At 42.4% G+C, this 23,166-nt stretch overlaps 1 long non-coding RNA gene across 1 annotated transcript in view; it reads right to left on the bottom strand.

Moving 5' to 3' along the window:
- Window positions 1-15,528: 15,528 nt before the first annotated feature.
- Window positions 15,529-23,166, bottom strand: part of LOC127580632 (uncharacterized) — a 43,636-nt gene continuing 35,998 nt past the window's right edge. The window contains exons 2-3 of the long non-coding RNA XR_007957846.1: window positions 16,964-17,033; window positions 15,529-15,750 (exon numbers count right to left, since the gene is read on the bottom strand). This is a non-coding gene — a long non-coding RNA (uncharacterized LOC127580632). The remainder of the gene's footprint in view (window positions 15,751-16,963; window positions 17,034-23,166) is intronic.

Genomic DNA, 23,166 nt, shown 5'->3' with positions numbered 1-23,166 from the left:
GCATATCGTGTTTTCCCTTGCAGTGGGGTGTGGCTGTGGTTCATGTTTGGGAATGGTTGGGGGTGTCTGAACTTGGGGAAGCCCAAGTCGACCTTGGAGGAGTACTCTTGTCTCTCCTAGCCCGACAAGGAAAATTTTAAATTAAAACATATTCAGGCCTCTTTTGACTCTAGCTACTGTCACTGAATTCACTTGGCTTGAAAGTTACAGGCTGAGCTATACAGTTTAAATTACAGTCAAGTGACAAAGATGTCAGCAAGCCCTGACATCCTGAAAAGAAGGATTCCTCATGCCTTTCTCATCAGTGAGTTAAAAGGGGAATGTTATCACCCTCCTCAGTTCTGCTGGGCTGTTATTGTTAAAATTTCCCCTTGTCGACCAACTCCTTCAATGAGGATGTGCAGTAATACCCGTTTGTTGTAGGAATGGTGTAGACTGAGGTGATGTGAGACTTTGACTGCAGGCAAGGGGAAGCAGCAGGCCACCAATGATCTTTTGACACCCATCAAAGAGTCTAGGTTATAGGTTCAGGCTCATAGTCTTATATCCCAGTCTCTGACTTTTAATTCCATTTAGGGAATCACTTCAGGAATGAACATATGAAGACTGAAGTGTTCTGTACTTTCTGCCGATAAAGTTTATGTTAATTTACTCAGTGGGTGTGAACATCACTGGCAAGATGGGCATTTATTCTCCATTGCCTATACAGCCTGAGGAGATGGAAGGAAGCTTTCTTCTCGAGCTGCTGGAGACCAACTGCTGATTCTTGTTACATTTTGACAGCTGAATGGGCTGCTCATTTTGGATTCAGTGTGGTTTGCAGCAGTTAACACTGCTGCCTCACCATTCCAGGGATCTGTGTTCGATTCTGACCTCAGTGTGGAGATTGCATGTTCTTCCTGTGACTATGTGGGTTTCTGTCAGGGACTCTGGTTTCCTTCCACAGTCCAAAGATATGCTGGTAAGTTAATTGGCCACTGAAAAATCAGTATGGACAAATGGTAAAAGAAAATCAAAGGGCAGTTGATTGGCATGAGAGAGTGATTAAGTTGCAAGATTACGGGGAAAAAGGAGTGGGACTTAACCAGCATTGACCTAATGAACTGAATGGCATTCTGTGTTGTCCTGGTAAGTAAGCCACTTCAGAGATAAGTGCTAATTACACTGGTGTGAGCCTGGAATTCTATGTAGGACCAGACCAGTAGAAGACAGCAGATCCTTCCAATGGAGATTGGAATTTTCCTCAGGCTCCACATGGAAACCTTCAACGTCACAGCCATGGACTTCTCCCCTGCTCCTGTGGTACTTCCATGCCAGTGAGACAGCTCCAGGACCTGATCCCCACAAACTAATTTTCCTCTCAGAATATTAGTGGACAAGTTGGGTTTTTAACAATTCATCAGTTTTAATGATAGCAAAGACACGTTACTTGCGTTTTGTCTAAATAGAATTCAAATTCACATCATCAACTTAATGGAATCTGCACCCATATTTTACTGATTTAGTGCAGGTCCCTTAATAACTGGTAACTAGGCCAGTACACTACCCACCTACTGAATTATGCCCCACTCATCTGAGGAGGTCTAGGGATTTGCACAACCATCCCTTCCCCTTTTGATTGTGCCAGGGAGGTTGGATATTGCTTTTGCAGTTGGTACAGGGGAATGAGAATCCAGGACAAGGGGTTTAATCCTAAAATTAGTGCTGGTCTTTTAAGAGATAAGAGAAGATATCTTTAGTAGTCGCACATAGTGGGAATGTCAAGAAGCACAGCCTCACACAATGCATGGTGGAAATGAGGAACTTTCTTCTTCAAGACTCAGGGTTGATTGAAAACTTCAGAATGACAATTACTTGAGGTAAGTTAGGTTAGGAATGTTCTTGGCTAACGCTATTAAAGGTTACCAAGTCAAGCCAGGTTGATGGAATTAAGATGCAGATCAGCTAGGATCTAGTGAAATGGAAGATCATGGTTAAAAGGTCAAATGCCTTCCTCCTGTTCCCCTGCTGCAGCCGATCAGTATCAGTCTTGTGAGGTGGGGCCCACAAGGACATTTGATTCAACTTACATGCAGTTGAATCTCGACAGTTAACAGATCCCAGAGGTTTCTTTTGCCTCAGCCTTGGCCTGACCTGAATCAAGGTCTTTGAGATGAAAGGTTGGAGTCTAAGCTCCCTTGAGCCTAAATTCTCTGCGTTCCTCAAAGGTTAGGTCTTGTAAAGTGCTGCCTTTGATTAGTTTAACAATCTTCAGGGTTATTACTCCAAGTCCTGTGAACCCTCCGCCCTTCCACCCAGCTGAATCCTCCTTTTCTGTGGTCTGGCTGTCTAGTCCAAGCTCCCACAGCACTTGGCTGTGGTTGGCCTTTATGTGAAAGAAATGAATTAATCTGATATTCCACTCCTGCTCTCTCAGCATTGGCTGCAACAGGGAAAGTGGTCACCGTTTCAAAGGAACGCTTACCGAAAGCTAATGTTTTCTTAGTTAGATCACTTTTGCACATTCCCCAACTCACGCACAATGTCACCCTCTGCTGTTGGTAGGGAAGCTAGCACCAGCTGTAAAGCTCTTGACTCTGAATATATACAAGGTGAAAGGTAGCAATTCACCACTATCTGAGTTAGTATGGCTCATGTACATCTTCATGATGCTCCTTACAAGTAAAACACGCACTGGGTGAAAGGGAACAATTCACCTCTGTCTTGTACAGTGCAGCTTGAGTATGTCACAGTGTCAGCTCCTCTAAAGTACACATAAGGTACAAGGGAATAATTCACTCCTGTGTGGTGTGTCAACTCACTGTCAACTCCTCCATGTGTAAAGTATATGTAAAGAGCAGTGATTCACTGCTGTCTGGTACTGTATGGTTTGTGTATGTCTCAGTGACAGCTCCTCCCTGGGTACAGTATTCTCTATGTAAGAGGGAGTGATTCATTTCCTTTGAATATATTTTGGTTCATGTGCCCTTCTTAGCCTCTGTACATTGTACAGTACCCAGCAGCAAAAGGGATGATTCATTCCAGTGCAGTAAAAGTACCATTTCTGAGGACTCTTGAAGACTTTCCTTGAATTTATATGATGCATTTAACAAACTAAGTATTAAATGTGCTATATAAACTCAAGGAAGGTCTTCAAGAGTCAAGTTTCATGGCAGATTATGATATATAATTTGACACCGAGCCACAAATTAGAGCAGGTGACCAAAATCTGATCAAAGACTTAAGGAGAACCTTTAAGAAGTTAAAACGGCACAAGGGTTTAGTGAGGACATTCCAGCGCTCAGGGTTTTGGTAGCTGAAGGCACAGCCACCAATGGCAAAGCAATGGATATCAGTAAGACTCCAGATGTCTTGGATGATTGTATATTTGGAAGAGATTATGGAAATAGGGAAGTGAAAGGCCATGGAGGGATTTAAAAACAAAACGAATTTTAAAGTTGAATCACAAGTCTTAACCACAAGTCAATATCGTCCCAAAAACACGGGGATTTTAAGTGAATGGAATCTGATGTGAGTTTGGGACATGAGCAGCAGGGGACAGACATCCACTACTCACGTAAAACCTTCTTACAGAAGGTCAAGTGGTAATGGGAAGATGTTCTTGATAAGGTCAATGTCCGAAGTAAAGTCTCAAGGACACGAAAACATGCTGCAAAAAATAGTAATGTCTTTACTAGTGTGGTCAAGGTCAGTGAGGCATCACCAAAAACTGTCCCACTGACTTATAGACTGTTCCACGTAATGCACTCTCATTATTTCCCTAACAGCAATACACATCAGGTAGGATTTCTACCTGATATTCGTATGTCTCACCACACCCTTACACACTCACAATGATCAGCTCCAATATTTTGGGGTTTTTTTTGCAGCATTTCCCTTAGAGACAGGATCAGTTCATGCTGACTCATCAGGCAGGAAGAGAAGGTACCCCAGGTGCCAGCTTGGTGGAGGGTGACCCACAGGTGACCACTCAGGGGTATGCACAACGAAGGCTTCACTGAATGTCTGCATGAAATGCCAAAGACCATAAGGGAATTCAGCCCCAACTTTGTGCAAGGCTTTCTACTTGGAGGCCATCATGTCCAGAATGGAAGTGCTGGCTGGCTCCATTTCAACAGGCGGACTCAGCCATAAAGCAGCATTTGCTGGCTGATCCCTGGTGCAAGATGAAGTTACCTTGTGAGTTCACTGGGTGACTCTAGTTACAGACCACTGCACATTGAGGGAGCTCTTTGTTTCTATGTGTCTTGCATTTTGAGCTGAAGCCCTGCAGGTGATGTGTGATAGAGTTATACAGCCTAGAAATAAGCCCTTCTGCCCACCTTATCGATCCGTCCATTGAACATATCTAGACTCATCCTATTTACCCACATTAGCTCTGTATCCTATGCTCTTGCAATTTAAGTACTTGTCCAGAGGCTTCTTAGATGTCATGAGAGTATCTGCCTCCACCATCTCCTCAGGCAGTGCATTCCAGACTCCATCCACCCTCTGCATGAAACATTTCCCCCTTCAGATGCCCTCTAAACCTACTTCTCAAACCTATGCCTTCTTGTCACAGGCACTTCTGCCATGGGAATAAGATTATCTACCTATCCAACCCATTCATAATTTTATATACCTCTATCAGGTCACCCACAGCTTTCTCTGCTCCAGGTAAAACAGACCCAGCCTATCCAGTCTCTCCTTACAACTGTAGTGCTCCAGCCCAAGCAACATCCTGGTGAATCTCCTCTGCACCCTCTCCAGTGCAATTACATCCTTCCTATAGTGGGGTGACCAGAAGTTCACCCAATACTACAGGTGTAGCCTAAAGTTATAACATGATGTCCCTGTTCTTATATTCTATGCCACAGCCAATGAAAGCAAACATCCCATATGGCATCTTCACCACTCTTTTCACTGGTGCTGCCACTCTCAGGGATATATGCATTTGTACCCCAAGGCCTCTCTGTTCATCAGCACTCTCTAGGGCCTTACCATTTACCCTGTATGCCCTACCCTTGTTTGCCTTCCCAAAATGCATCATCCCATACTTGTCAGGATTAAGTTCCATTTGCCATTGGTCTGACCAACATTCCAACTGATCAAGATCACACTGTAGCCTTCGACAACCTTCCTCGCTATCTACAGCACCACCAATTTTCATATTGGATAGTGTCAGATACACCTCACTCCATCAGGAAGCTGCAATCCTGCCAAAGCCTTCAAAGCAGGCACGGTAGTGTAGCGGTTAGTGACAGTGACCCGGGTTCAATGTTCAATTCTGGCCGCTGTCTGTAAGGAGTTTGTATGTTCTACCCGTGTGTCTGCGTGGGTTTCCTCCGGGTGCTCTGGTTTCCTCCCACATTCCAAAGACGTAGGGGTTAGGAAGTTGTGGGCATATTATGTTGGCGCCGGAAGCGTAGCGACACTTGCGGGCTGCCCCCAGAACATTCTAAGCAAAAGATGCATTTCACTGTGTGTTTTGATGTGCATGTGACTAATAAAGATACCTTATCTGCTGCAGAACAGCACCTGGCTGAGAATTCTCTGAGTGAAAATTTGAGGCCCACAGCCATTGTTAAAGTGACCCCTGCAACAGCTTTACAGCTGTAGCATAAGGCAGACCTCAGTCATGTTCTCCTTGCTCCACAGGCCTTGCTCCTCAACTAGATGTTCATAGGAGAACTGCCCTCTAACAATGCAGAGCAGATAAACCTTTCTGCTGAGGTCCCTTCTCCTCCTCTTCCTTCTGGCAGTTTCTTTCTCCCTACTCGAGAGCATGTAATCCAGGTTGTCACTCTTTTCCTGATGAACCACTTTTGCTTGCATCTATTTCTGACAGGAAGCAGGTTTTGCTAAATCTACTGCAGGGGGATGTAATGTTAACCCTGCCTCGGCATTTCCTGGAAGATTTAGGGAATTTGATATCTTCAGACACTGCAAGTACCACGGCATCTAGCCATCTCTAGATGCAATCGATCATCTATAAAACTGCAATTCATTTAAATAACACAGGTCAGGATGGTTCCTCCTGCTGCTTAATGCTAAGTTCTTCACCTGCATTTGCTGGAAGAATCAAGGCATAATTTGAGAAACCTGATGCCAAATCAGTGAGAAACTGATCAGTGCCAAAACAATGAGAACTGATGGCATCAGCTTCCTTTTTAATATGCTTCATACAATCGATACATAGCACCACAATAACTGTCTGCCAAATAATGCCCAGCTGTATTAAAAATACGTGCTTCTAATTTGCAAGTGAAATTTCAAACAAATTTGATCTATAGTGTGAATTCACAGCTAATATGGCTTAGTAACAGAGATAAATATTGGCTAGGACATCTGGAAAATGTCTCTCGCTCTTCTTTTACACCCAGTTGAGATGGCAAATAGGGTTTATCATTTCATGCCAAAGTGGACACACTGTATTCTACAACACAGTACATCATCAGGGCCAGAGTGCCATCCTGGATTACATGTTCAGGTCCCTGGAGTGGGTTTGAGCCACAATTGCTGACTCAGAGGCTGTAATGCCACCACACATCATTTCACAGGATTCCCCAATATCAGCATCTAACTCTGTTTTAAATAACATTATATTGTTTGCCCAAACCTGCCATCCAGAGACCATTCCAGGTATTGATCAACCTTTGATTGGAACTACTTGCTGGAGTCAGGCCTGTATTTCTATTTCCAAGTTATATCAGCATTTCCTTCTTCATTAATTGTGATTTAATTTGAAAGATTTCTCTATGGTAACCTCTCCTATCCACCTACTGTATATATTTTACATCTCTTAATACTATATAATTAAATTTTATTTACAGCGTGGTAACAGGCCCTTCCGGCCCAACAAGTCCGCGCCGCCCATTTTAAACCCATATTAACCTACCCATACGTCTTTGGAATGTGGGAGGAAACCGGAGCACCCGGAGGAAACCCACGCAGACACGGGAGAACATACAAACTCCTTACAGACAGCGACGGGAATCGAACCCTGATCGCTGGCGCTGTAATAGTGTCATGCTAACCGCTACGCTACCGTGCCGCCTCACCCTCAAGATGAGAACTTCACTACCAAGATGAGGATTTATTGCCCATCCTTCAATGCTCTGAAAAAGTGGTGCTGAGCCTTCTCCTTGAACTGCTGATAATGCTTTGATAGTCTGGCTTGGGTACATTTGCGAACTAGAGTCACTCATTAGGCAGACCGGGTAAGCACAGCAGATTTCCTTCCATGAACCAGTTGTATTTCTATTCCACTGATATCTGTTTTATATATCCTTAAGTAAAAACAGAAAATATCAGGAAAGTCACTTATTCTAGCCTAACCACCCCTGAACTTGCATTGGCTGTTTGCTAAGGTCCAACACCAACACTGTCATTAAACCTGCTGGTAAAAGTGGTGCTGTTATTTGGTGAATCAGCTCTATCTTACAGAGGCCTGTATGCATCCAAGACAGAAACTGATCGAAGTCTGTGGAGGAAAGTGGCTTGAATGTACCCTGTGGCCTCTCCATACCTCCCTCAGGACCATGATCGCACCATCCAAATATCAAGCCAAAGACATTTCTTACAGAGACCTTCTGTGCCCACAACCTCACACAGGTCACTTCTACCTTCCTTCCCACGACGCATTAACAAAACCTAACATTTCTGCCAGATCATGCCAATGGAACCTGTTTCATCTTATTTTGGATCTTTTTTTCTCCACTTTTCTGGTCTCCTCCCACCTACATCCATGACTGTTTCAATGTCCCCTGCCCACTTTAATAGCATCCAGTTTCCTGGTCTGATCTGTCCATTTTCAGAAGGAACTTCCAATCCTCCTGTTTGTCTCACCCTACCATGACACCCTGAAAAACTTTATTTCTTCATCGAACAGAGATCCAACCGGCCCCCCTCCACCATGAAATTGGATACAAACTTGGCTTGATGGTAGGAGTCAGAGGGTGGTAGTGGAGGTTTGCTTTTCAGATTGGAGGCCTGCGTACAGCAAGGATCTCTGCTGGGTCATCTATATTAATGATCTGGATGAGAATGTAGTCAGCATAGCAAGCAAGTTTGCAGATAACGCCAAAGCTGGTGATATAGTGTACAGAGAAGAAGGTTATCTAAGATTACAACAGCATCTAGAGTGGGAAAGTGGGCCAAAAAATAACAGTTGGGATTTAACTCAGACAAATGCAAAGTGTTGCATTTTGGTAAGTTAAATCAAGGCCTTTTTTTCCCGGAGCATAGGAGGCTAAGGGATCTTATAGAGGTATGTAAAATCATGAGGAGCATATATAGGGTGGATGGTCACAGGCTTTATCCAAGGGTAGGGGAGTCTAAAACTGAAGGACGTAATTTTAAGGTGAGAGGGGAAAGATTTAAAGGGGACCTGAGGGGCACGTTTTTCACACAAAGGGTGGTGGATATGGTAGAGGCAGTACAATTACAATGTCTAAAAGACAGTTAGATGGGTATATGGATAAGAAAGATTTCGAGGGATGTGGGCCAAACACAGGCAAATGGGACTAGCTCAGGTAGGCAACTTGGTCAGCATGGACGGTTTGGGCCGAAGGGCCTGTTCTATATTGTATAACTCTGATTCCATGACTTTATGACCACCATCCTCCTCCACCTGAGGGAGCTAGTCTGCACATTATGCAACTTCTCCATTGACTTCACTCCCTCCAAATAAGTATGTTGCTATGGGAACCCATCTGATTCCTAACTCTGCTTGTCATTTTGTGAGATGTGACACATATTCTTTACAGCTTTACTTAGTCCCCTCTTTCAGCTGTTTCTCCAGTAGATTGATGATTATGTTGGTGTTGTTTCCTTCACGCCTTAAATTGTAATATTTCATCACTTTTACTGCGACTTTCCAACCTTCTCAAGCTTACAGAGAGTCCATCATCTCTGGTTTATCCCCAGCTTGTCTTCTGTACCTCACATTCTGGGGGTAGGTCTGTGACCAACATCCACCAGAAACCTATTGACCCCCACAGTTACCTTGACAATACTTCCCATCCTGCTTCCAGTAGAAACTCCATTCCTTTCTCCGCATTTCTTTGCCTCCATTGGATCTGTTCTGATGATAGCACTTTACACACCACTGATTCTGCCACATCTAACTTCACTTTCAGTTAAGGATTCCATTCCACCACGGTTAACAGCCTGTGACCATGGCTTTCCATTTGCCTATATCTCTCTCCCCACTTTGCCTCCCTCCCAGAAATATTCTCCTTGTCCTCATTCTCCAACACCACCAAAGGAATTTAAAATTAGAAATAAGCACAAGAGCAATCTATTCAGTCCATTGTGCCTGCTCCAACATTCAATAAAATCCCAGCTGTTCTTTCATCTTAGTGCCTCTTTCCTGCACAGACCTCCATCAATCTCTGTCTTGAATGTACACAGTGACTAAGCCTTAGTAGCCCTCCTGGGTAGTGAATTCCAAATGTTCACTACACTCTGGATGAAGAAATTTCTTCTGTTGTCAGTCCTGAATGGTCAGCTTCTTATATTGAGACTGTGACCCCTGATTCCAGACACTCTGGCCAAGGAGAAACAACAACCCTCCAAGGCCAGTAACAAATGTAAACTTAAATGCGATGATATTTCATTCTTCTAAATTCAAAAGAATATAGACCCAGTATTTTTAATCTCTTCTCATACAATGTTCCCCACCATGCTAGGAATTAATCTGGCAAATCTTCACTGCACTCGCTCCCTTTAACTACATGGTTCCTTAGGTAGGGAGAGTAGACCAATACTCGATATTCCAGGTGCAGTCTCACCAGAGCTCAATCAATCTTTATTCTTGTATTCAGATCCTCTTGCAAGAAGGCCAATATATTGGTTGCCTTTTTTAAGGCTTGCTGTACCTGCACGTTTACATTCAGTGCTATGTGTACAAGGACACCCAGGTTTCTCCGAACACCAACTATTTCTCACTATTTAAAAAGTATTCCGATTTGCTTTTTTATGTATATAGCAGAGTGAATGACCTCACATTTTTCCACATTATATTCCACCTGGCTTGTGCTAACCCATTCAGCCTCTCTGAAAGCTCCCCACAACCCACAAACATACCAGCTTCATCCATTTGCACTCATTCATATAACTTGTGAACAGTTGGGTTCTCAGTACTGATCCCTGCAGTCATAGCCCCCCTTCCCCAAGGTGATACATTCATTCTCCATCAGTCTTCTGTCCATCAGTTGAATCTCAGTCCACCCCATCATATTACTTTCATGATGATCTAATTTTGTTTCATAACATCTTGTGTAACACCTTATTAAAGGCCTTCTAAAAGTTCAAATATACTACAGCTACTTGTTTCCCTTATCTATTCCACTAATTACAGCCTCAAAAAACTCTAATAGATTTATCAAACATGATTTCACTTTCACAATACATGCTGAACCTAACTAAACATAGTATTATATTTGAAGTGCCCTATACCACTTTCTTAATAATAAATTACTACTGATGTCAGGTTAACGGGTCTGTAGTTCTCCATTTCTGCCCCTCATTATATAAGTAATAGAATTACATTTGCTCATTTTTACTTTGTGGGAATTGTTCTAGAATCTATGGAATCGACACTGTTTAAAGGCCAAACCCCAGCCCAATGTTTTCTGCACATTGCTGTTTCTTAGTTCCATCCAAACTGATTCTACTTCTTGATTTTCTGAGCTAAAATCCTTTCTCCCTTCTGCCTTTATCCCATCCTATATTATCAAGGCTCCTTCATCTCATTTTCCATTTTGCCTTTCCCTTGTAAATGTTAAGTATCTTGAGATATTTAATCACCAACCTTGGTCATTTTGCAACCACAACTCTGTAATGGTTATTAGATTGTTCCCATTTATTTCTATTTGAGCTAATAATTCATCTAATCTTGTTATGAGCATTCATGTAAGTGGCCTTCAATTTTATCTTTATACCACCAAACCCAAACTCAACAGATCACCCTGTATTGTTTCAGGCATCTCTTACTATCGGAGATGTTTTAATATAGTTCAAAACTTATAGCAGTAACGAGCTGACAAAGGCCATTGAGGCACTTGGGGGACATAGCCTTGGCGGTTACCACTTGAGTCTAACCTGTCACTCAGAGCTCACCACCTTGTATACGGGGCTCAGTTTGCTTGGCCCTCTGTATCCAGGAAAGGTAAATTGAATGTGTGGGCTCCATGGACTAAGTCCAGACAGCAGGTGAGTCCAGCATGATCTGGCCGATTGTGTTTAATCCTCATTTCCTTAATGTGTAATCATTAGTTGCAATTATTTCAAATCATGTTGTTCTAACTTCATTTGCTGTTGTGTATAACAGAGTTTGTTCAAGCAGATAATGGGAGAGGCAGATGGCGAGGCAAATAGTGCAGCTCTGGAGGTCAGTAATCACAAGCTACCTCCAGGCGCATAGTATGGAAGACCACCTTGTGTAAATTCTCACACAATGGAACACTCATAACAAATCAGGTGTGGATCGCAACACATCCAGATCGCAATGATCCCAACTGTAGCCAATAATTTGACAGCAAACCCTCATGGAGTCTCTGAAAATTGATGATTAACTCTAGGATACTGCTGTTAGTATTCCTCTGGAAAATTCATTGCCACATGGAAGGAAAGTTGCTTTTTGAAAAAAAAACATACGATTTATTTCCCTACATGATAACAATAGTTTAACTTTGGAAGTGTTTCAGTGGCTGTAAATTGTCTTGTAGCTTCCTATGGTTCTGATGTGAGAACCGACGCAGCTTGGGTGACCGCTTCGTCGAGCACCTTCGCTCTGTCCGCCACAAAAGCAAGGATCTCCCAGTGGCCATCCACTTCAATTCCACATCCCACTCCCATACCGACATGTCTATCCATGGCCTCCTCCACTGCCATGTTGAGGCCAGAAGTAGGTTGGAGGAACAACACCTCATATTCCGCCTTGGGAGTCTCCAACCTGACGGCCTCAACATCAATTTCTCAAACTTCCGGTAATCCCACCCCTCTTCTCCCCCACCTTCTCCTCCTTTTGTCATTTGTCTTCCCTCATTCCTGAGGCCCCCTTCACTCTTCTCTTTCCACTTCCCCTGCCCTCATGACTTGCCCATCTATTCCCCACCGCCTTCCCTTTACCCTTTTGTCCACTGCCCCCTCCCACCAGATTTCTTCTTCTTCAACCCTTTTCCCCTTCTACCTATCACCTCTCAGCTTCTTACTTCTCCCCCATCTCCCACCCCCACCCTCCTACCTTCCCCCTCTCACCTGGACACATCACCTGCCTGCGTGTGCTCCTCCCCCTCCCCTGACCTTCATCTTCCAGTTTCTTCCCTCTTCCTTTCCAGTCCAGATGAAGGGTCTCGACCTGAAAAGTTGACTGTTTATTTCCCTCCATAGATGGTGCCTGACCTGCTGAGTTCCTCCAGCATTTTGTGTGTGTTGCATAGAAATGTATGGGCATTGTTTCGTCAATTAGTTAAGGAACTATCGATGAGGAAATAACGTCACCAGAGTAGAAGGGGTGGTTGATCAGAGATGAGAAGTGATGTAGTGAAATCTTTGAGAATCCTGAGTCCTGATGCAGGGTTTCAACCCAAAAAGTTGACATTTCCTTTCTCCCACAGATGCTGCTCAACCCACAGAGCTCCTCCAGCATCTGCAGTCTCTTGTGTCTCTCTTTGATCATCTATCTCTCTGGAATTGGACAATTGTACTGAAAGTGTGTGAAATGAGTTTACCAACCTGATTCATTGGGATCTGCTGCCAGAACCAGAGTCTCAGTGAGTATATATGTTGGGAACCTAAGCAGAGCAAGGTTGAGGTGGGGGTTCTTTCCAAATCCCGTATTATCTATGGCACCTACACCAATTTGATGGAAAAGTTTTATTTGTTGGAATGTAGCTGATGGAAATTGGGAAGACTGAAAGGAAGAGTTTGAATGAATGCAAATACAAAAATATTTGCACTCATTGGCAAATATTTGGCTATATGTTGAAGAATGATCAGCATATACCCAATATGCTATATATATATATGGCTGGAGAATGATCACACAATTACATACTTAGCTTCCAGCTAGACATTCAACTAGATGCATGTGTCCTTACTGATCAATAACTCATTTTGCAATGAAATTCTAACACAAAATAGTTGAAAATGTGTCCCAATGCACCAAACGTTCTAACTCAGACAGTGAGGATGTTTGCTCCAGAGTTTACCCTGAGTTCCCCCCATTTCTGAAGAGTTGTAAGTCTCCTGTCACTCCTCCTTCCCAATTTACAGTCTTCATTGTTGAATCCAGTGCAGTTCTCTATTAGAGACGGGATTGCTATTTCAAGCAGCAGCTTCAAATGCCTTGGTTGTATGTTTAAACAATGAGTCAAATTATGATAAATTTTAAGTCTGACCTGGAAGCAATGAATAGATGTGGTGCTCAGTCTCACCCAGACTCTGCATCTAGCTGATCTGCCACAGGAGTGAGTGGACACTGGAGCAAATTCCACATGTTCAGTTACATTCATTGTTTCACTGTGGGATGGAGGAGGAGGTTGCAGAAGAAACACTGAATGTTATGTCAACACCTTTTAATCAACAGTTCATCCTTATCACTTAACATCAGAATAAAATCCACTTCCTCCACTTGGGTTCCTGGCACCATGACTATAACAAGGAGAGCTGGTTCTTTTGTCCAATGAACTTATAAGCTTTATCTTTCTTATCAGGAAAACCAGAACACCCTTTGGACAGTAAATGGTCCCATGGATAAGGCCCAGTGTCAAGCAGGTGACTAGACAAGATGTGGGAAACACCACCTCCATGAACTTCAGAACAGAAAAGAGGCATTAGACCCAAACTTTTATTCCTTTAAAATCAATCACAACCCAACCACATCACATCCCTTGATTCGTTGTCTCATACCATGATGACCCTTGAATTCATTAAACTCTTGGATAATTAACTGAAAAGGATTTTCTAAGGCTATATCAATGACTTTTAGATGTCATTGTGACATAGTGATTGATTTGTGTAGAGGCATCCAGGTTTGCAGTACATTTTCAGTGTCTTATCTTTCGTCAATAGCACATCAGGTACTTGGAAAGAGTTTGCATATTGGTTGTATTTGCTAACTCTCCTCCTCCGTTCCAATACCATTTTGGATCTCTCAAAATCTTCTGCTTATGTCACCCTCCATAAGATAGTGTGAAATTCCTGGAATCCCACACGTTGATAGAATAGAACCATGAGATTTATCATTGCTGAGTCATATTTCAATAAGGATAGATGGGTCTTGGAAGAGATGGGCACCCGTTCCCCAGAATAACAATGCATCCAAGTTGTGAGGAAGGTTGCATGAACAAGGCTTGCATTTCCACAAGGTAATGATGCAATTGAGGTGTTTAAACTGATTAAAGAGTAAATGATAAAAGGAAAAGATAACAGTAAATAGAGGAACTGCATCTATTTCTAGAGGAGGAGGAATCCTAACGGGGGATATATTAACCCAGTGAGGATTCAACCATTCGGTGTTGTCGGGAAGCACTTATACAGACTAAGGTTAATGAGGTCTGGAGCTATCTCCCTGAGATAACTGTTGCAGCTTTGACACATTTAAAAATATTAAAACTAAGATCAAGAGATATTTGTTAGGCAGGAGTATTGAGGGATATGGAACCAAGGTAGTGGGTGAAGTTAAAATGCAGATCACCTATGGTCTAACTGATGGAAAAAGCTTAAAGAGCTAAATAGCTTTCCCCTGTGCCCATGTTCCTTCATAAGTATCCGTGGTTTTTCATATTTTTTTTGCAGTGTGCCTTTCAGCAACACTTGGAATTCTAGTGATTTCCTACAGTTATATGATTCTTATACAGGGGTGAATAATATAATGGTTTATCTCATCTGACTGGATTCTATTTAACATTTTAACTTTGTTTGATCCTTAGTATGTAATGAAATTCTTTTCCGGTAATGAGATAATCACAGTGATAAATCCCATTAATGAGGGAAAAATATTACGAAATATAATGCCAGGCTCTGCCAGCCCAGAATTAGTCACATTAGAAGCCAGATCTTGGATGGCAATTGTAGCCTCCTGACTGGAGACAGCCAGGAGAGCATCCTGGAGAGTACGCAGTAAAGCGCAACAAGCTGGATCTACAGCAGGAATCATCAAGGGGAGCATCCTCTGCATGGCTCGGCCTGACCTTCCGGAGTGCATAAAAATTCAGAATAGTGCTTCTATTGGTGATAAAGACCATAACATCACTGGAAAGGTCCCTGTGAAAATCTTGCTGAATGGGAATGTGCCTCTGTAGTTTCCTGCTTTACATAATTATCAATGTCTATGTACTGTATGAATATAGTGGTCTCCCTTTGTAAGGGATCTTGCTCCATCTTTATCTCTCTTTCCATGGTACCAGCCCCTCATTTCTCATCTCATCTTGCTCTTCATCTCCCTCATTATTCTGTGCCCAATTTTCTTCCTTTCTCTCAAAAGGGAAAACGTTATTCTGGAAGAAGAGCCGTTCTGTTTTGCTTGGATTGGCACCGACTTTCCGCTTCTGAATTCTCTCTTGCAAGGTCAGACTGAGACATGCTGACTCTGTTGGATGATGCCCCACTGCAGTGTGTATCTCACGCAAATACTTTTTGGGGTAAGGGCTTCCTGATTGTCAGACAAAGGAACAGCAAGCCCAGACCGCAAAAAGATTCAAGAGAGAAAACATGAGAAGGCTTCAACCTGAACTCCTTTTCCATTATATTCCAGTCACCAATCTGTGAAGAATAAGGAAGAAACAACATGAATTGCCTCACTTTTGTGTTTCCTCTGTGACGTTACATTGTCCACTTTCTTTCTCTGCTGAGACATTTGATACTCTGGGGGTATAGAAATTCCTTCCACCTCTCGTTGAATTGTCTATTTAATCTTGAAAATAAATGGTAATTGAGAGTGGTCTGTTTAACCACAGAAGACATCTCAATCAACCATGGTTCCCCTCGGCAAATGAGCAAATGTGGCAAGCAGTGATCAGGATTGATTTGTCCCTTTTCTCTCTACAGACTCCAAGGTCAGTTACAGAGCCACTCACGTCCCAATTGACGGCTGTGGTTCTGTGAATCACATAATGGCTTCCAGTCAGGAAGTTTGTTTATTGAACTCCCATGCAGAAGACTTGGATGTGTCCTCTGGATGGATGTTGTGGTGGAGTACTAAGGGTGTGTTGCATTGTTAGTGCCATTTTTTGAATGGTTCCTGTAACCAAGTCCTCGTCTGTTGTCATGGGTGGATCTAAAATTCCCACGGTACTATTTGAAACAGGTGTGCGGGCCGACATTTAATCCTCAACCAGCAAAGAAAGCAGATCATCTGCACAATTATCTCATGGCTGTGCATGTACTGATGGCTGTGTTTCCTGCACTTAAGCAGTGACCACACTTCAAAAGCACTTCATTGGCTGTAAAGTGCTTTTGGATGCAGTAATTTTAATGCAAGGCAATCTTAATGCAATTTGCCTTGTCTAACCACATCTCTTTTCTTCCCTTCTTTTCTTTCCCATTATCTCCATAGACCTGGGCTCTGAAAGGCTGATCTGTCAGGGAAACTAACTTTCCAGCACTTTACTCGTGATTTTCTCCAAGAACTGTGCAGATCTGTGAACTGTTTATCTGCTGACAGGGTTTTTGAGCCGTGGTATTAACATGCTGCTGTTTCCCGAATCCCTGCGAAGGTCCAACTATAATTTTCAAATGAGTGCTGAGTAACATTATTGACTAATGACTTATAGATAGTTAAAATAAATTAAATAAAAAGCGTGCATTCAAAAACATTTGTGTTGATTGTGAGACCAGTGGGGACTTTATGCTGAAGTGATGTCTTTCGGGAATAAGCCCAGTAATTAGAGGGGGTGGGGACTGGAACCTGAAAATAGGGACTCTCCTCCTATTGCAGGAGACAGACCCACAGAGTGGCAGCTTCTTGACTTCTTACCTTGGGATGAACGGTGCAAAAATGTATGAGCTATTCCATTGTATTCAGGCATCTCTTTTGTCTTTTGTTCCTGGAGAATAAGAGAAAACAGGAGATTATTGTAGAAGATAGATGATCCAAGATTTCAAAGAATTAGCAAAATTTCTCTTTAAGTACTGTGGCACCTATCATGTATGTGTTTAACCTACAAACAAGATTATTAAACATGAAGCACTGGAAAACTAGGTGTCAATGTAGATCAGCAGGAGCTGTAGAAAAGGGCAAATGGGTTTTGAAACGGGAAGGGATTCAGAAAACAGTGTTGGATGAACTAAAGTTTATAAAGGTGCAGAACAAGAAGTTAGCTGGGAGAGCATTAGTATGATAATATTTGAAGGTGATAGTATGAGCAGCCATTGGCTCCCTGCAAGAGTGGTAGATGGTACTAGATGGGAATGAGACTAAGACAGTGGTTGGACACTGGTAAAGAGTGTGTGGTGGAGCACATGGCTTCAGTCTTCCAAATGTTTTGTCAGAGGGAATTACACCTTATCCAGTTCAAACATTAAAGTAGTGGAGTGGTTAAGAGGTATGATAGAGAGGTGAAGCTGGGTAATGTCAGCATATAATGAAGTAGACCCCAAGTCTTTCAGGTGATGTGACAAAGGAGAGGCAGACAGAAAAAATAATAGAATCATTAAGAGTAAAATAAAAGAGAGAAGCATATTGATACTGACAATGAACCATGGAACAGATGAAACTGAAAAATCATCCCTGGGACAGCACAGCACTACTTTTCAATGGAGGGGACCCTGAATCCAAGACCTTCTGACTCTAAGGTGTGAGCACTGTCATGAGCTCTGGTAAAACTGGATACAAATTTGCCAATTTTCTATTCTGCATTTTCTGAGTCTATGAAACTAAATGTACCTGTTTTCTAGTGTAATCCAGACCATTCTGCTCTATACTAAACCATGAAATGATCCAATTCCCTTCTATTGCTTCACTAGGGAGAGTACTTACAAGCCAGTGAGCAGTTCATTCAAGAATGCCACCGTTCTCCAGCTTAGTCCACAACCATTTTAACTTGTTTTGCTGCTTTTCTACTCTTGGTTTTCTTTGAAATATGACAAGCAAATGAAATGATGCTTTTTTTTATATATGCAGCAACAATTATTTTAAATCTGAAATAAATCTGTGATTCAAGTTCTTGGAAAACAAATCATTAATCTTTTGAAGAAAATTCTACCCCTTTACAAACTTAACTGACTTCTTTCATTTTCTTTCTCTTCATGAAAATAAATTTTATTTCCTTAGCTTCTGTCATTGCTCATATGATTCAAGAACAAATTCCCTTCTCTAACTGGAGAGTTAATAGAGTGATGGTGTGGTCCCAGCACAATGCCTGTCTGATGAAAGCACACAGTGGCGGATGATACTTTAAGGACAAAGTGACTGGGAACCAAATAGAGCAAAGCTCTGACAGGACATCACTGAAATTGGAAGTAGACCCACGCCCTCTCCATTTTTATCTCCACGGATGGAAGATAAACAGTACATTTATAGAGAGTCTGGTTGTATTGCATCCTGTATACTATTTTCAGATCTAGAGACCACATCTCAGGAAGGAGATATTGGCTTTGAGGGGGTGGTGAACAGATTATCCATAATTATTATTAACAATGCAATAGCTAAATTATAAGAGCAGATGGCATAGACTAGCCCTGTATTCCTTCCAATATACAGTGGAAGGTTAAATGTTATTTAAGATGATTACAGGAATTGAAACAGTCATATTTCCTCTTGTAGGGATGATTCCAGGGATGAGGGACTGTTACATGGGCAATTGGAGAAGGTGGATTTTTTTGCTTTGGAACAGTAAAGGTTGAGAGACACCACTATTTCAAAAAGGAGGGGAGAGAAAACAAGGAACCACAGATCAGTCAGCCTTACATTTGTAGTAGGGAAATGCTGGAAACTTATAAAGGAAGTAGTAATAGGGCACTTGAAAAATAATATTAGGCTTGGGTAGAGTCAACTTGTCTTTATGAAAAGGAGATCATGTCTGATAAATCTGCTGGAAAATTTTGGGTATGTAATCTGCAGAATAGATAAGAAGTGATATATTTGTGGTATATTCAGAAGACCAGAACTATACAATCTATTCTAGATCCTGTCTCACCAGGGCTCTACATAATTGGATCAAGATGTTTCTATTCTTGTACTCAAATATTTTTGTAATAAACACCAATGTACCACTCCCTCCCTAAATGTCTACTGAACACCCCCTGCTAACTTTCAACCACACCTTATTGAATTGGAGTGCATGGTATAAGGGTTAACATACTGGCATGGATTGCAGATATGTTAGGACAGAATACAGACAGTAGGAATAAACAGACCATTTTTGTGCTGGGAGACTGTGATCATTGAGGTATTCACAAGTTTTATCAATGATTTGATAAATAGATCAAGATACATCTGAGTTTCCTGGTGATACAAAGCGAGGTGATAGTATAGGCTGTGAGGAGGATATAGAGAGTGATCAGGGGAAATAGTGGTCCAGTTAAATGGTTGAGGACATGGCAAATGAAATATAATATGGAAACATGTATGGTCGTCCTCTTCGATAGTCAAAATAGAAAGGCAGAGCCACTTTTAATTGGTGAGAGATTGAAAGATGTTCAGCAGGACCTGGGTATCCTTGTACGTGAATCATTAAAAGTTAACAGGAGGGTTCAGTAGGCAATGATGAGGGGGAACAGTATGCTAGTGTTTATTGCAACAAGACTTGAGTACAAGATGAAAACATTTTGGTCCAATTGTACAGGGCCCTGGTAAGACACCATCTGAATATTGTGTACAGATCTCCTCTTCCTGACTAAGGAAGAACATGCATGTGATAGAAAGCAGCAAAGGTAGGCCAGATTGATTACTGGAATGGAAGATTTGTTGCAGGAGGAAGAGGTAAGCAGACTGGACCCATGCTCCCTAGAGTTTGGAAGAATGAGAAGAGATCATATTGAAACAAACAAAATTCTTAAGGACCTTGACAGAGAAGAAACAAAGTTCATGTCCCCTGACTGGGCAAGGTAGAACCAGGGGTCATACCTCAAAATAAGGTTTGGCCATTCAGGACAGAGTTGTGATGACATTTCTTTATTCAGAGAGTAGAGAATCCTCAGAGTTCTCTACCCAAGACAGTAGTGGAGGCTCAGTTGCTGAGTGTACTCATCAGAAATTGATGGGTTTTTTGATATTAAAGGAATCAAAAGATGTGGGGTTAGTGCAAGAAAATAGCATTGAGAGAAAAATATCAGCCACAGACTTACTGAAAGGTGGAGCAGACACAATGGGCTGAATGGCTTATTCCTGTTTCTGTTTGTTATGATCTGATAGTGGTATCTAATGTCATGAATGGTCTATAGAGAAAAAATACAGAGAAACAATTCCCACTGGCAAAAGAATCAAGAACTAAAAAATGTAAAATGAAGTTGATTGGCAAAAGAACCCAAAGTGACAGGAATAGTATCCTTAGAACCATCAAGTTGTCCGGGGCTGGAATGGACTACCAGGGGAGGAGAGGAGGCAGATTCAATCAGTCTTCAGAAGAGGACTGGATAAGGATGAAAAACACAATGATGCTGGAGGAACTCAGCAGGCCAGGCAGCATCCGTGGACAAAAGCAGGCGGTCAATGTTTCAGGTCAGGACCCTTCTTCGGGTCTGAAGAAAGGAAAAGGGGAAGCCCAGTATATAGGAGGGAAAAGCAGAGCAGTGATAGGTGGACAAAAGAGGGGAGGTGGGGTGGGCACAAAGTGGTGATAGGCAGATGCTGGTAAGGGACAGTGATAGGGAGGTGCTGGGGAGGAGGGGAGAGCAGACCCACTGGCGGATGTGTCAAAGGTAAGGAGAGAAAAAAAGGGGGGGGGTAGAAAAAAGAGAGGTAGGCCAGGAAAGGGAAGAAAAGAAGAGGCATGGTTGGAGGGAGTTGGGGGAGTGGTGTTGAGAAGAGGTGTGGGGATTACTTAAAATGAGAAAATTCAATGTTCATGCCATTAGGCTGAAAGGTTCCAAGACGGAAAATGAGGTGCTGTTCCTCCAGTTTGCGCTTGGAATTCTCCTGGCAGTGGAGGAGGCCGAGGACTGACATATCAGTGATAGTGTGGGAGGGGGAGTTGAAGTGACTGGCAATGGGAAGATGCAGATTGCGGCTACGGACAGAGTGCAGGTGTTCTGTGAAACGGTCACTTAGCCTGCATTTGGCCTCACCGATGTAGAGGAGGCTACACTTGGAGCACCGAATGCAGTAGATGATATTAAGGGAGGTGCAGGTGAATCTCTGTCTCACCTGTTTCTCTAGGATAAGTACCTGTAAGGAAGATGTTGGCAGAGCAATGGGGAGAGGACATGTAGTGGGAATAGCTGGATTGCTCTTGTATAGAGCCAGCCCAAAATAGATGAAGTGAATGACCTCCTTCCATGCTGAAACCTTCCTGTGATTCTATAAACATTAAGTTAGAACTAGGCCATTTAGGGATGTCTTGCATAATTGTAGGAGAAATCTGGACTTTTGCTTCCCCATCCAGAATAGGAGAAAATGATGCAGTTGGGAGAAGAAAATCGAAAATATCAATTTTGTCAAATGTCAAATGGTGATTTTTTTAATTAGGCAAGAATTTTAAGGGTTAAAAAACCAAAGTGGATAATGGAGTTGAGATCGGGGTCAATCATGTTCCAACCAAATGGCAGAGCATGCTTGAATGGCCTCCTCCTGTTCCTGTATGTCTCCTCTTTAAACATAAATACTGCGAGGATTCCCACTGTAAACGGCGGCACCAAAGAGAGAGGATTAAATGAAACATAAAATGACCTCCAGCAAAATTATAATAAGAAATAATTACTCCTTGGAACATTCTGCCAAACACGATTTCCCACTTCAAGACTAAGACCTGTTGGAACAAAGAGAGCAGGTTTAGGAGAAGGTTCCACTCCCTGAAAATCCTTCACCATTCTTGGCTACCTAATCTCAGCAGCTGTTGAGGGTGCTGAGCATGATTCCAGCCTCAACAGGGAGTCACGCACGCTGGTGTGGGTGGGTAATTGTCCTGCTCATTACACCGCCCTTGCTCATGTTCTGCTCCTGTCTGGAAGCTGTTGTTTTTATTCATACCTTCACACTCTTGGGGAACAGTGTAAAAGAGTGGAAGGATTCACCAGCTGATTAACAGGCTGTAACAAGAACGTTGATTGTTGGCTGAGACCATCTTTATAGCAGTTGATGGAGCAGTTTAGTCCAGGGCACTAGGAGGGTGGAATCATGGATTACCAGAATAATGAAGTTCCCACAGGATGCAAAGATCCTGCTGGATATTAATCCAGAGTCATAGCTCTGGTTTCCAGTTGCCAGGGATTCAAAACCTATGACTCTGATGTAAGAACAATATCACTTAGCTCAAAGGTTTATTCCAGGCAGTATGTCTGTGGTCAGATGAGATAAATTGGGTACAGATTTGGTGATGAAGATTTCTATTCTAAATACAGTATTGCCAAACACTAAGCAAACCAGGTCTTTGCATCACAACTGTGATGCAAAATTGTTCAGCTACAGTTCAGTTTAATTGACAGCTTTGGGACAAACGGCAGAGCAGGACACCACTCAAGTACAACTGCACACAGTCCTTTACCATAGTGGCGCACAATCATTTGCAGGAGTAGGGGGGTGTAGTTGGTCATGCCTGCTCTGCCATTCAGTATTATAACTGATCCCCGACCTCAACTGTAATTTCCTGCCTAATCCCCATTTACCCCAAGAGTCCAAATGGCAGCACCAAAGAGAGAGGATTAAGTTGATCCCATCAAAAAACCTTACAGGTTATTGAACTGCACCCTTTCTGCAGAGCACACATTTATCTGTTTTAAGCTGATTCCACCTCATTTTCCATTTGTACCACTGGTAGCACACAATAGCTTTCTGCATCCATGTAGCAGATTTTGTTTGTTTCTTTGGATTTATCTCCACTTTGTAGATAAATCCAATGACTAGGTTTAGTTCAAATGTAACAGTGTTGTATTTACCACCTTTTGAAGTGGATATAATCTGGCTGGCATTGCCACATTGCCTGTGATGTTAAACAGACCTATATGAGTCCTGTAGCAACCATCTTACTCCTACTATGTGAAAAGATCCTGGTGATGGTTTACAACTTAACAGTCTCCTTACAA

The sequence above is a fragment of the Pristis pectinata genome, chromosome 19 (assembly GCF_009764475.1).
Source record: "Pristis pectinata isolate sPriPec2 chromosome 19, sPriPec2.1.pri, whole genome shotgun sequence".
Lineage (NCBI taxonomy): Eukaryota > Metazoa > Chordata > Chondrichthyes > Rhinopristiformes > Pristidae > Pristis > Pristis pectinata.
The sequence above is the reverse complement of the archived record's forward strand: the minus strand, read 5'-3'. Positions and strand labels throughout refer to the sequence as shown.